Genomic DNA, 12,416 nt, shown 5'->3' with positions numbered 1-12,416 from the left:
TATAGAACATTTCTAAGGGTAATGACAGACATGTAATTTTACCACTGGTAGCACATCATGAGAAGACTCCCCAAAGTGAGGAAACTAATTACACTACATAAGTCGCTCCCTTGCTGGAGCAGATTGTTGCATATTCTCACTCTTTAGCCAAAAAGGAGCAACATTTTGTTGGTCCAGCCAGCAAGAAGCAGATATACGGTGCATACACCATCCAGACGGCAAAGACTATACCTTCCATTCTGCACCACACAATACCTACTCTTGGATTGATTACTTTTTACTCTCTCAATTCACTCTCCCCCTCGTGATAAGAACAAGATTGAACCTCTTAATATTATGCACTTTCATCCCCATTTCACAGCTGCGCAGTGCAAACAGACTGACAGCAGTGAAGAGACATAGTGGAATCACAAACTTGCTTACTATCAGACACTTCTGCGCGATTATGATGAAATCCGTTTTTTATGCTCTTCATACATTCAGCTGCAATAGATACATCTTACATTTACTATACGTACAAAATGGCATTTGCATTCATGGCTTAAAATCCTCCTGAACTGGTGTTTTAAGGTAAGAAGGCCCAGCTGCCTGTCCTCTGAAGAACCGTACACCTTCACCCCCATGTTAGTGATGATGAAATCCCTTTTTTATGTCCGTCACACATTTAGCTGCAATAGAAACATCTTACATTTACTATACATAAATAATTAACTGAATTTATGGCCTAATTTACACTAAAAAACCTCCTAAATTAGTGTTTTCAGGTAAGAGGGCCCTGTTGTCTGTCAACTGTAAAAAGGTACACCTTCATCCCTATTTAAAAAAGAAAAAGTCTACTGCTCCTGGTATTCCCAGGGGGGTCACCCATCCAAATACTAAACAGACACTACCCTGCATAATTTCAGAGATCAGATGAGATCAGGCACACACAGGGTGGTGTGGCCATAGGCACCTGCATCCCCATTTTACAGTTGTGCAGTACAACCAGACTGACAGCAGTGAAGAGACATAGTGAAATCACATAACTGCTCGGTGAACTATTAAAGACACTTCTGTGCAACTATGATGAAATCCTTTTTTATGCCATATGCACATTTAGCTGCAATACAAACATGTTACATTTACTATACATAAAAAAATAACATTAGCATTCATTCAGGGGCATTTCATGAAATCAGGGGGCCTGTGTGCAAGATCAAAAGTGGGCCCCAGGCATTGAGAAAAATAAAAATGGTGTGTGTTCAAATTGTGTTATATATTGTGCGTAGCTTAAAGGGGAGTGTGCTTAAATAGAGTCTGAGATGAGTTACAGAATGTGGTAACATAAACAAGGGAATGTACAATGCAGAATGAGGGGGCAATGGTGCCAATTCTACCTCCCCCCACCCCATACCAAAAAGGATGAATAGTTTACATAGTGGACCAAAATGACAACCCTAAGATCAGGGGTCTCCAAACTTTATAAACAAAGGGCCAATTTACTGTCCCTCAGTCTTTAGCAGGGCTAGATCTTGGCCATCAGGAGAAGAAAATGTCCTGGCATCAGTGGGAGTAAACAATGCCTCATCTTTGGTGTCAGTGAGAGGAATTGTGTCCCAACAATGGTGTCATTGATATGAATTGTGTCCAACATTGGTGTCATTGGGCGCCATTGTTGGTATCACTGGGAGGAACTGTGCCCCATCATTGGTGTCATTGGTAGGAATTGTATCCCTTCGTTGGTGTAAGTGGATGAGATAGTGCCCCAAGGGATGGATAAAAGCAACCAAAGGGCCACATCTGGCCCGCGGGCCACAGTTTGGAGACAACTGCCTAAGATATTACCACCATTGAATAATTAGTAGGATAGGGAGGTTTGTTTCACATTTTAGGCATGAGAATAGTAAAACAGAGCCAATCTTGTCATCGCCTTCTCACTGCCAGATTTACACCCTAAATTCTGAACTACCGTTCTGTTGCCAAGCACGTTGTGCATGGTTGTGTGGAGATTACAGCACTGCCCTATTCACTTGTTGAGCCAAGTTTGGGGGTAGTAAATTTTAGCTACAAATGGACATATTATAGCAGCCATGTGTGTACACTCCTGGCCGCTGCCTTCCCAGCTAACGGGGAAGCAGTTAAGGGACGGTAGAAATGTGGCTCAACTGCATGGTTTTACCACACCCCAACTGCAAGTGTAAAGGCTGCCTGTGCTCCCACTGAAGAGATGTCCCCCTTAACTTGGTGTCATTTGAACAGAAAGTGAGATGAAATCCTCTTTTAGACCTTAATCACATTTGCTCTGAGGCCCGAACACCACAAATCAGTCGTTGATTTATTTATGCAGCTATGCAGCTTCATCCAGATCAGCAGGGACCATCTGAATTGCGATCCATGTAAGGACAGGCTGATTGTACCTATCTATTGATCGACTTCTGTACAACCAGTCTGTTGAGTTTTTCCCGAACAGTCAAGGCCATCCAGCTGTAGCCGGCTGCACTGATCGGTGTTTTCTGATGATAGGAAGTCTCCCCACTGTCAGAACACAATAGCATAGCAGGAGTGAATCTCCCATCCACATCAAATGTGTGTATTGGGTGATTCTAGTAATTTTTTTTCGTTCGGCCAACGGATTGAGGGAAAAAAAATGATCAATGTATGGCCAGCTTACAGTGGAAGTTCATTCCAAAATCTAACTAACTATAAATTTACTCTCAGCCACATTCTAAAACTGATCTATCTAGCCTTGTAAAGAAGAAATCACTATACTTACCTTTTCTGAAGCCGATTCTGTCTCCAGTGGCAGACATTGTGTACATGAGAGAACCTACAACGGCTGTGAAATGCCTGGGAGTGACGTCACCCATAGACTTACTATGGGGCTTCCGTTGTTGGCTGCCTGTCCTGCACACTCCTACACACTGAAGCAGTTGTTGACAGATCAGCATGGGACTGGACCAGAGTGGCTGCAGAATAGGTATGTATAGCAATAGCTTCTTAACAGGGCTAGATAGATCAGTTTTAGAATGTGGCTGTAAGTAGGTTTAGAGTTAGGTTTTGGGTGAACCTCTACTTTAAAGTGATTCTCACAAGGAAATAATTATGAGTACATGCAATACATTGCACCCTAATAACACATCATTTCAGGAGATTTTTTTTAAAATAACAAACGTGTTATACTTATGTGCTCTGTGTAATAGTTTTGCATAAAAGCAGCCTGCTCCTCTTCTTTTTGGGGCCCCCATCAGCAGTCTTGGCTCCTCCTCCCTGTGGAGTGCCTCCAATAGCAAGCCTCTTGCTATGGGGGCACTTGAGAAGGCTAACTCCCAAGCCGCACTACTGTGAATGAAGATGGTCCAATGGCTCTTGCTTCTGTGAGAGCCAATGAGGTGAGGCACTGAGGAAAGCTGCTGCTTTCATGCACATTGCTGGATCAAGATGACGCTCAGGTACGTATAACGGGGGGGCTGTGGGGAAGCTGCATCCAGAAGGTTTTTTATCTTAATGCATAGAATGCATTAGGGTGAAAAACCTTCTGCCTTTAGAACGACTTTAGGATTAGGGGACACAGAGCTGCACATACTCAACCACTTGTTCTAATTCAATAGGTGTGCGGGTAAGCACTCCCAAACATAGACTGTGCATTTGAGAGCATAAACAAACAAGAGATACCTGTGCTCAAATCCCAATAGCTAGTACATGCATTTATCCATCAGGTGCTAAAGGGGTGTAACCACATATTAACACTATAAATTTTGAAGGGCCCGATGCACACTGCCCTTCAGTGTGCAGAGGGTCCTTCAGAACTTCTGGGAGCATAAACAAATGGCAGATTCGCAGTGCATGGGCCTCAGCCCTCATTTTAATGAAGCCTTGGATATTTGTCACCATGAGAGTTACAGTAAAACTAGAGGCAACTTTTTTTCATTTAGGATAGGATAAGGGAGGATAAGGTAAATTTTTGGTATTTGTGTCCCATTGGGGAGATTTCCCATCAATTCCTGTTCCATAGCCAAAACAGGAAGTGAGAGAATATCCATCTAAGAGGAATAAGGTAAGTAAGGGTGTCCCTTATTGTCACCAGAACTAGTGTCCCTATTGAAAGATTTCCCCACTTTCCTTTCTGGGGAAAACCCAAAATTTTCTTTTACTTTTGCTTTTATTGATAACAGTAAACAGAACTAAAGGAAAAGTTGACTCTCTCTAATGGGGACACAGAAGGAAATTTACCCTTTCTATCTGTGAACCTGTGCTTTGCGGTGCAGAAATATAAAAAAAAATAGGGGATATTGTATTTGGCAGATGATACCGCTTGGCACTGTGTTATATAGAGGTTAATGGGGCTCTGCTGCAACCGCCATGCAACTGTGTCCAGTGGAATCTGTTACGGCACAGTGAAATCCCTTATCAAACTGGCTTGCAGGAAGTGGCATATGGCCTCCTGATCACCTGCTAACCACAAGCTAGCCTCTGTTGACAATTCAATCCACCACAGATCACGAGTCAGCAGGTAAGTCCATATGAAAGAGGTTAAAGTCTGCATAGCCAATTTTGCTTTTTGGTAGTGTGGGGGAAGGGATAGAACCCTTGTTGTGCTTTTATTGCTGATGGCTCCACTGGGAAGATTCAGCCTCTCTATTTGTTCTCCTGGCTACTGTCCCTGAAATAGAAATTTATGGGAAATCAAATATCATGCAACATTAAAAATTGCAACTACCATCATTGTGAACCTCTGCAATTGGAAAACATTTCATGTTTTGGGAGTTTTAAGTTATTTTCTAGCCTAACATACAAATGTTATGTGTGTGAAAAATTTCTCTTAACTGCTTCCCTGCCCTATAGTAGAACTACTTCTACATGGCTGAGAACAAAGGACGAACGATCGATGGCACTCCAAACAATCCACTTTATTGAACCAAAATAAAGCCAATACAGACAGTGGAAATACAGTGGGGGACTGGCAGGTAAATGCGTTTCATGCTAAAGACAGCGCTTATTCATTGGTTAATGAATAAGCGCTGTCTTTAGCGTGAAAAGCATTTACCTGCCAGTCCCCCACTATTCCACTGTCTGTATTGGTTTTATCTTGGTTCAATAAAGTGGATTGTTTGGAGTGCAGCTGATCGGATGTCCTTTGTTCTCATCTATGCAGCACACAAGCTGGGCTAGCACCTACAGGAGGAGTTGCGCTTGGAGACTGGGAGTCTCTCTTCTTTGAGCAGTGGTAAACATACTGCTACAGGGCTGCAGGGCTGCGCAAAATTACGTATATATACGTGATTTTGCATTTCTGGGTAGGGTCACGCTCTCACGTGCCGCCCTAACTGCGCCACCATTGTCGACTACAGATATTGATCACCAGGTCCCAACCAGAGATTCCCCGCCATCACCTGGCTATTGTTGAGGAACAATGACAGGGGAGAGACCTGTACAGCACAGCACAGAAATACAGAGTAGCATGTTTACACACTAAAACACACACAGCACATATAGTAAAACACAGCACAGCACACAGTTAACCCTTTGATCACCCTATATGTTAACCCTTTCCTGCCCAGTGTCATTAGTGCAGTGTCAGTGCTTTTTATTAGCACTGATCATTGTATTAGTGTCATTGGGATGTCAGTAGCAGTTAGTCAGTTCCCCCCAGTGTCAGAATGCCTGCCGCACACACGCTATAAGTCGCTGATTGCCGTCATTACTAGTATAAAAAAAAAAAACTCTGGTATATATACCGCCCTTTGTAGACACTATAACTTTCACATAAACCAATTAATTTCCACGTATTGGGATTTTGTTTAGCAAAGACATGTAGCAGAATACATTTTGGCCTAAATTTATGATGAAATTAGATTATTTAAATTGTTTTACTGGATATGTTTCATAGCAAAAAGTAAAAAATATTGTTTTTTTTCATAATTGTCGGTCTTCTTTTGTTTATAGCGCATTTGTGGGAAGAAAAGGACATACATTTAATTTGGGTACAGCATTGCTTGACCTCGCAATTGTCAGTTAAAATAATGCAGTGCCGTATTGCAAAAATTGGCCTGGTCAGGAAGGGAAGTAAATCCTCTTGAGGGCAAGTGGTTAAAGCAAAGTGGTTAAACTAGGCCTTTCAAAGACTTTACAAGTGTACATGGATACATTCCTGCCATACCACAATATCTATAATAGCAATAATATAATTTTTCAATAAAAACATGACGACAACAGAGACTCTTTTCTAGTACTGTCTTTACTTCTCATTAGCTGCTTATGATTTCAGTCTCTAGAGGTTTTTTTTTAGAAGTCTTCTAATTAATAGAACTTTTCACCTTCCCAGAAATAGAAAAGTATGCACTTACTGAATATTAGGGTTCCTATACAATAGTAGCTGTCCTTGTCACCCCTCTGAAAAGCGATCAGTGGTAGATTGCCTTTCAGAGGGCAGCCCCGAGGCAGTATGTTACCCCCTCTCGCCAGCACCTGTTTCAACCCCTAAAAGCCCGCATCACTGTAATGCAGCTGTGTGCATTTCCCATGGTTGCAGGGCTGTTGCAATGGAGCCCCCATTCTCTTGTATAGCAGTACCACAACTGAACGTTACAGAGCTTCTGAGAACAGGAAGAGGGGAGAGAGCTACTACAGACAGGCACATGGCTGGATCAAGTGAGGACTCGGGAAAGTATTTAGGGGGGTGAGGGGGGGCGATACAAACACTGGGATTTTTTTTATCTAATGCAAAGAATGCAGGAAATAAAAATATCTAGCCTTTAGAACCACTTTAACCCTTTCATAAAGGATGTTATAGTTTCCCAGGGTTGGGAATTTAAGGCCTACTGTAACTCCAGGTTTTCTGTCAATATAAGTAGTGTGTTTGGGCCAAGCTGGGCTGTTTCTTAGGTGTTCAAATACTTATGTTCAGTACTGAAAGACAAATAAATGCTTTAAAAATCATACAATGTGATTTCCTGAATTTTTTTTTATTCTGTCTCTCAGAGTGGGAATGCACCTACAATGTGAATTTCAGACCCCTCCATGATTTCTAAGTGGGAGAACTTGCAAAATTGCAGGGTGCTCAAATACTTCTGTTCCTCACTGTATACATATATATATATATATATATATATATTCATATAAATGGTAGGTGTATGCAAGTGCACAAAAAATGATCAGCCGCTATGCACCAAGGTAACCAAATAAACCTCAAATAACCAAAATATACAAGAAGTGTGCAGCGCTAAAATTAAATAAAATTCAATAAAAAGGTACATATAAATACATTTTTTTTTTTTAAAACAGATAGAAATAGTTTTATCCCAATGGAAAGTTGCCACCATCCGGTTTGGTTGGCAAACATTCCAAAGGGACAATTTTTAAGGATAAGGAGGAGCTGTACTGACCTCGATACTTATCATCTACAAGCACAAAATTTTAAATATAAATTTCTCGAGAAAGGATACAATGAACAGAATTTAGATGACACAATTAGGGCAGTAGCAGAAACTGACAGAGCTGACTTACTGAGAGATAGGGAGAAACAAAAATGGACCCAGGTTTGTCCCTTTATAACCACATACTCTACACAACATAGGGCTGTGAACCGTATTATTAATAAAAATTGGAATATTTTAAAAACTGACCCCATTCTCTCTAAAATTTTACCTGAAAAAACGGAAATCATTTTTAGGAAAACTACTGCCTTGCGTCATCGTATAGCTCCTAATGTTATTAACCCTCCAGAAACTATCTCTTTCTTTTCCAATCTCAGTGGTTTCTTCCCATGCAATAAATGCATCCTGTGCACAGTAAATAATATTAGAAAACATAAAAAATCGACTTTTAATTCGCAAACGACAGGGAAGTCCTATAATATTGAAAAATGCATTACATGCAATAGCAAGTATGTTGTTTATCTTCTGGAATGTCCTTGCAAGCTTCAGTATGTGGGACGCACCACTAGACACTTACGTGATAGACTGAGAAAGCATGTTAGCAATATCCAAAAAGGCTATAAGGAGCACTCCTTATCAAACCACTATAGGCGAAAACATAATAAAAATCCTTCATCACTACAGTTTATAGGAATAGATATTGTTCCGCCCCACTGGAGAGGTACTAATAAACTGCAAGCGGTCTCTCAACTCGAGACACGCTGGATACACGAATTACGTACCTTGCATCCTTATGGCCACAACATCGATATTGACATAAATTGTTTCAATAATAACAGTTAGCTATTTTGCCTATTGAATTTTAAATCTTTTAATATATATACGGATACAACTGGAGTTCTTTTCTATTGTATCCTAATCCTTATCCTTTATACTGTAGCGTTATCAGTAATTGAATTTCCCCTATTTATGACATTTGAGGGATTGGTTTATTATCATATTTTTATTATCATTATTATTCTTATATTAAATATATTTATAGTATTTTTATTATGCATCATGTTTTATATTTCTATTTAACTTTTATTATCAGTTTGTCAATTTGATTGGAATTATAATTTTAGCGCTGCACTATTTTATATATTCTATTGTAAGGTCTATGTTGGTTGCCTTGAGTGCTTAGCTGCTGATTGGATAGCGCTCACTTTTACCTTTTTATTACATGTTTTATCACCACTTTATAATTATATATCAATTGTTTTACACAAATTTTTATCCTGTATGTTGGAAATTTATGGTTTTCATATGAATATTACTTTTATTAGGGCATATTATTGTTTGGTGACTGACTGGACTATTTTATATGTAAAGAGACTGTGTCCTTTTCTGTGGAACATAATCGTATTGGGACACATAATTTATGTCCTTCTTTACAGGGGTTTACTTACCTTTTATTACCTCTTAACATCTATATTATTATTGACAATTTGTCCCTAGTTTTAAAAGATGATCGTTTCTAACTTTCTCCCCGGAAAATAACTGTTGACACTCACAGCTGTCATTATATTGTACTATCGCCGATAAAGATCCACGGAAAAATGGCGTCCGCTTAGCCGCGTGTTCGGTCTCTCTAAAGATGGCGCCTGCGGAATGTGCAAGCGCCATCGTCTATATAAACTGATGGCGCTCGGCTTGGCGTTATTGGTGTTCCCCTCAGACGACATGCGGGTGCATGAAACATGTAAGAAGGAGCCAATAATGCCGTGACGTCACGCCGCCGGAGCAACGTGGAGCTCCGGCGGCCATCTTTGAATGTGGACAGTTAGTCCTATTGGAGATTTATTTCACACAGCTATTGATTTTGTCTACCTGGATGCTTTTATATATTCAATTAAATTGTTTTTAATTACTACACTATGGGTACATTTCTACTTTAACTCCCCTGGGGAGCATTCATTTTCAGACAACCCAGTATCCAGTTTCCAGAGAGGGAGCCTCCTGTACACCTGGTGAGCTGCACCCATCCATCCCTTTAAGGGAACTCTGGTATTCTCCTGATCAACACTTAAAGCCCCAGGATCCATATATTCTGTGAGGGATTCAACCCCATTCTTGCCCTAACTCAGATGACCTTGATCACATCAGGATTTATTATACAAACGCGCATTTTATTATGCATTCCGGTGAGTGCGCATTTCTTCTATACCTGATTGCACAAGCACTGAATTAAAGAGAACACAGGATTCCTATGAGCACTTACAGTCACTTTATGAACATTCTCATAATTTATTTATCATGATGTTTTTTATATGTACCTTTTTATTGAATTTTATTTAATTTTAGCGCTGCACATTACTTGTATATATATATATATATATATATATATTCACATCAATCCCTAACCTTCAAGGGGCATACAATCTAAGGTCCTTAACTCACATTCATACATACACATATTAGGGCCAATTAGACTCCATTCACACCTATGTAGTTTGCTTTTTGTCTGTTTTGCAGTGCTTTTTGCAATTCATTTTCCGTTTTTCTACATGCGTTTTTATGCATTTTTGACGTGTTTTGTGTTTGTTCAGCCTTTTTTTTTTTCCTTTAAGTGGAAATTTTTTTTTTTGCTGGGCAGAATAAAAATGCAAAACATAGCAAATGATGGAAAAGATGCACTACCATGCATTTCAGCAGATTCTCCATTGAAATCTATTGCAGCAAAAATGCTGCTTTTTGCTTTAAAATAAAGTCCCTGACCCTTTCTAAAAATGCAGCAGCTCAAAAAACCATAGATGTGAACATGTTCCATAGGAAACCATGTTAAATGGACTGTAGTGTGTTTCTGCAAAAAGCACTAAAAAACACATTGGTGTGAACGGAGCCTTAAACAAGAACCAATTAACCTACCTGTTTTTGAAGTGTGGCAGGAAACCATAGTAAACCCACCCAGGCACAGGGAGAACATACAAACTCCAGGGAGGTGGTACCATGAGTTGGGATTTGAACCAATGACCCTAGTACTGCCAGGCGGAAGGGCTAACCATTTAGCCACTGTGCTGCTCATTAACTGTAGGAGGAAGCCCCAATGAAAGCAGTGGGGAGCTTCCATCTCACATGCTAGTGATCAGCCTTAAACACAGACATGCAAGTGTTTGTGATTAGCTGGGGGAGCAGATAGAGTAAGGGAGGGTTATAAACCCTGTAAGTTTTCTGCTGTCTCGTTTTGCCATCCGATTTGCTGGATGGAAGGGGAACTGATCCCCATCCAACTGTTTTTAGCGGAACACACCCTCCGCTCCATAGAGGAGAATGGAGGGTCCAATCAGGTCTGCCTGAAAGACAATAAATGACGTATACTGCATTAGATTTTCCTTGTTTAACTTCTGAAGGATGAACCTTACAATCAAAGTCCATATCACATAGCTCAAGGTTTCCTCCTGTGATATCTAGTTGCACAACCACTTAAAAATCGAAGATCATAAAGTTAAGATAAATTGTATGATGGTAAAAGCTGTTGTAGTTGTACATTTACAGTGATCTAGTGCAGTGTTTCTCAATCTTTTTTCCAGTCAAGGCACCCTTTAAAATTATGCACAGTTTCGAGGCACCCCTAAAAGATTTACGTAGCGCAGCACCATCCACACACAGGACACCCAACATTAGAGGAGTTCTTTTCTTACAAAGCAAATATACTTTTGCACACTGGTACTGAGTGGTATTCCTGCATTTGTTCTTTCTCATTTTCTCTTGACCACACTGCTAGCATGACCCCAGTGCTGACAGAGAGGGGTATGGTCAAACAGGATGTTGTGCAGGTGCCAGACGTCCTCTTTATCAACCAATGATGTCAGCAGTTGTTAGGACGCTGGTGGCTGGCCCACTCAGTGCCTTGGGTTGTAATGTTGCACAATGAAAACCTATTTTGTGTATCAAAGAGGAAGTCTTGATCCTCCCACTGGCTTGTACACAATGTTTGGGCAAATTGGGGAAATTTTTAGGCATTGTGCCAAGGCACCCCTGAAGAACTCAGAAGACACCCCAGTTAAAAAAGGCTGATTTTGTAAACTGTCCAAAACTGTACATAGCAACAGTTATGGAGCATAAAGATTTGCAGAAATTATATGTAAACCTATCACTATATTCACAAGATTTAATGAGTTTTGTAGTTTTTTCATTAGTTGTTTTCTATTTGGACCTTATATAGAAGCACTGATTATCTGGGAGCCTCACCTCTTGCAAGGCTTAGGCTCCATGCAAACTAGCTTTTTTTCTAAACTAAAAAAAGCTGGATAAAAAAGCTGATAATAGCTTTTTTAGTAGCGTTTAGAAGTGTTTAGGAGCCGGGGTGGACTGACCATTTGGAAACTGCGCGAGGGCCCGGGGTCAGTAGGGGGCCCCATGAGATGCCCCTGGTACCTTTTTAATAGGCTTTTTTGAGTTTGGGCAAGGACATAGGGGCCCCATGATCCCCTATTGCCTGGGGGCCCAATGAGTTGTCAGTCCACCCCTGTTAGGAGCCTTAGTGTTTTATTAGCGGCTTTACAATACATGTAGATAAAAAAAAGCTTAAAAAAAGCCTTTAGGAGATTTTAAGGAGCATTGAGGAACATTCAGCTTTTTTTTCTGCCAGAAAAACATTCCAAAAACTCTACAAAAACAATGTTCTCCTGCTCCTAAATTCTGAAGCTTGAAAGACACTACTAGCCGAAAACAGTGTGCATAGACACATAGGATAACACTATTTAGCTTCTAGGAGCTGACAAAATGTTGATAACAGTTTCTAGGAAAACTCTAGTGTGTGTGGAGCACACTGTTATGTAGCTAAAAATATTGCTAAATGACTGTGAATTGATCATTTATAGACAATACATTTTATGTTAAATTTAAGCAAATAATTTCAAAGACCTTTGATTAAAAACCCATACACTGAATGCATGTGAAATGAATGTACTACAATGAAAGGCACCAAAAGTGTAAAATGCATATTACATTTTTGACATCATAAAATGCACATGTATAAAAGCAGGAAAAACCACATGAAATGCATGTTAGCAGAAACATTTA

The sequence above is a fragment of the Staurois parvus genome, unplaced genomic scaffold (assembly GCF_062004578.1).
Source record: "Staurois parvus isolate SC_StPar_1 unplaced genomic scaffold, SC_StPar_1.0 ptg000004l, whole genome shotgun sequence".
Lineage (NCBI taxonomy): Eukaryota > Metazoa > Chordata > Amphibia > Anura > Ranidae > Staurois > Staurois parvus.
Note: the sequence above shows the minus strand (reverse complement) of the source record.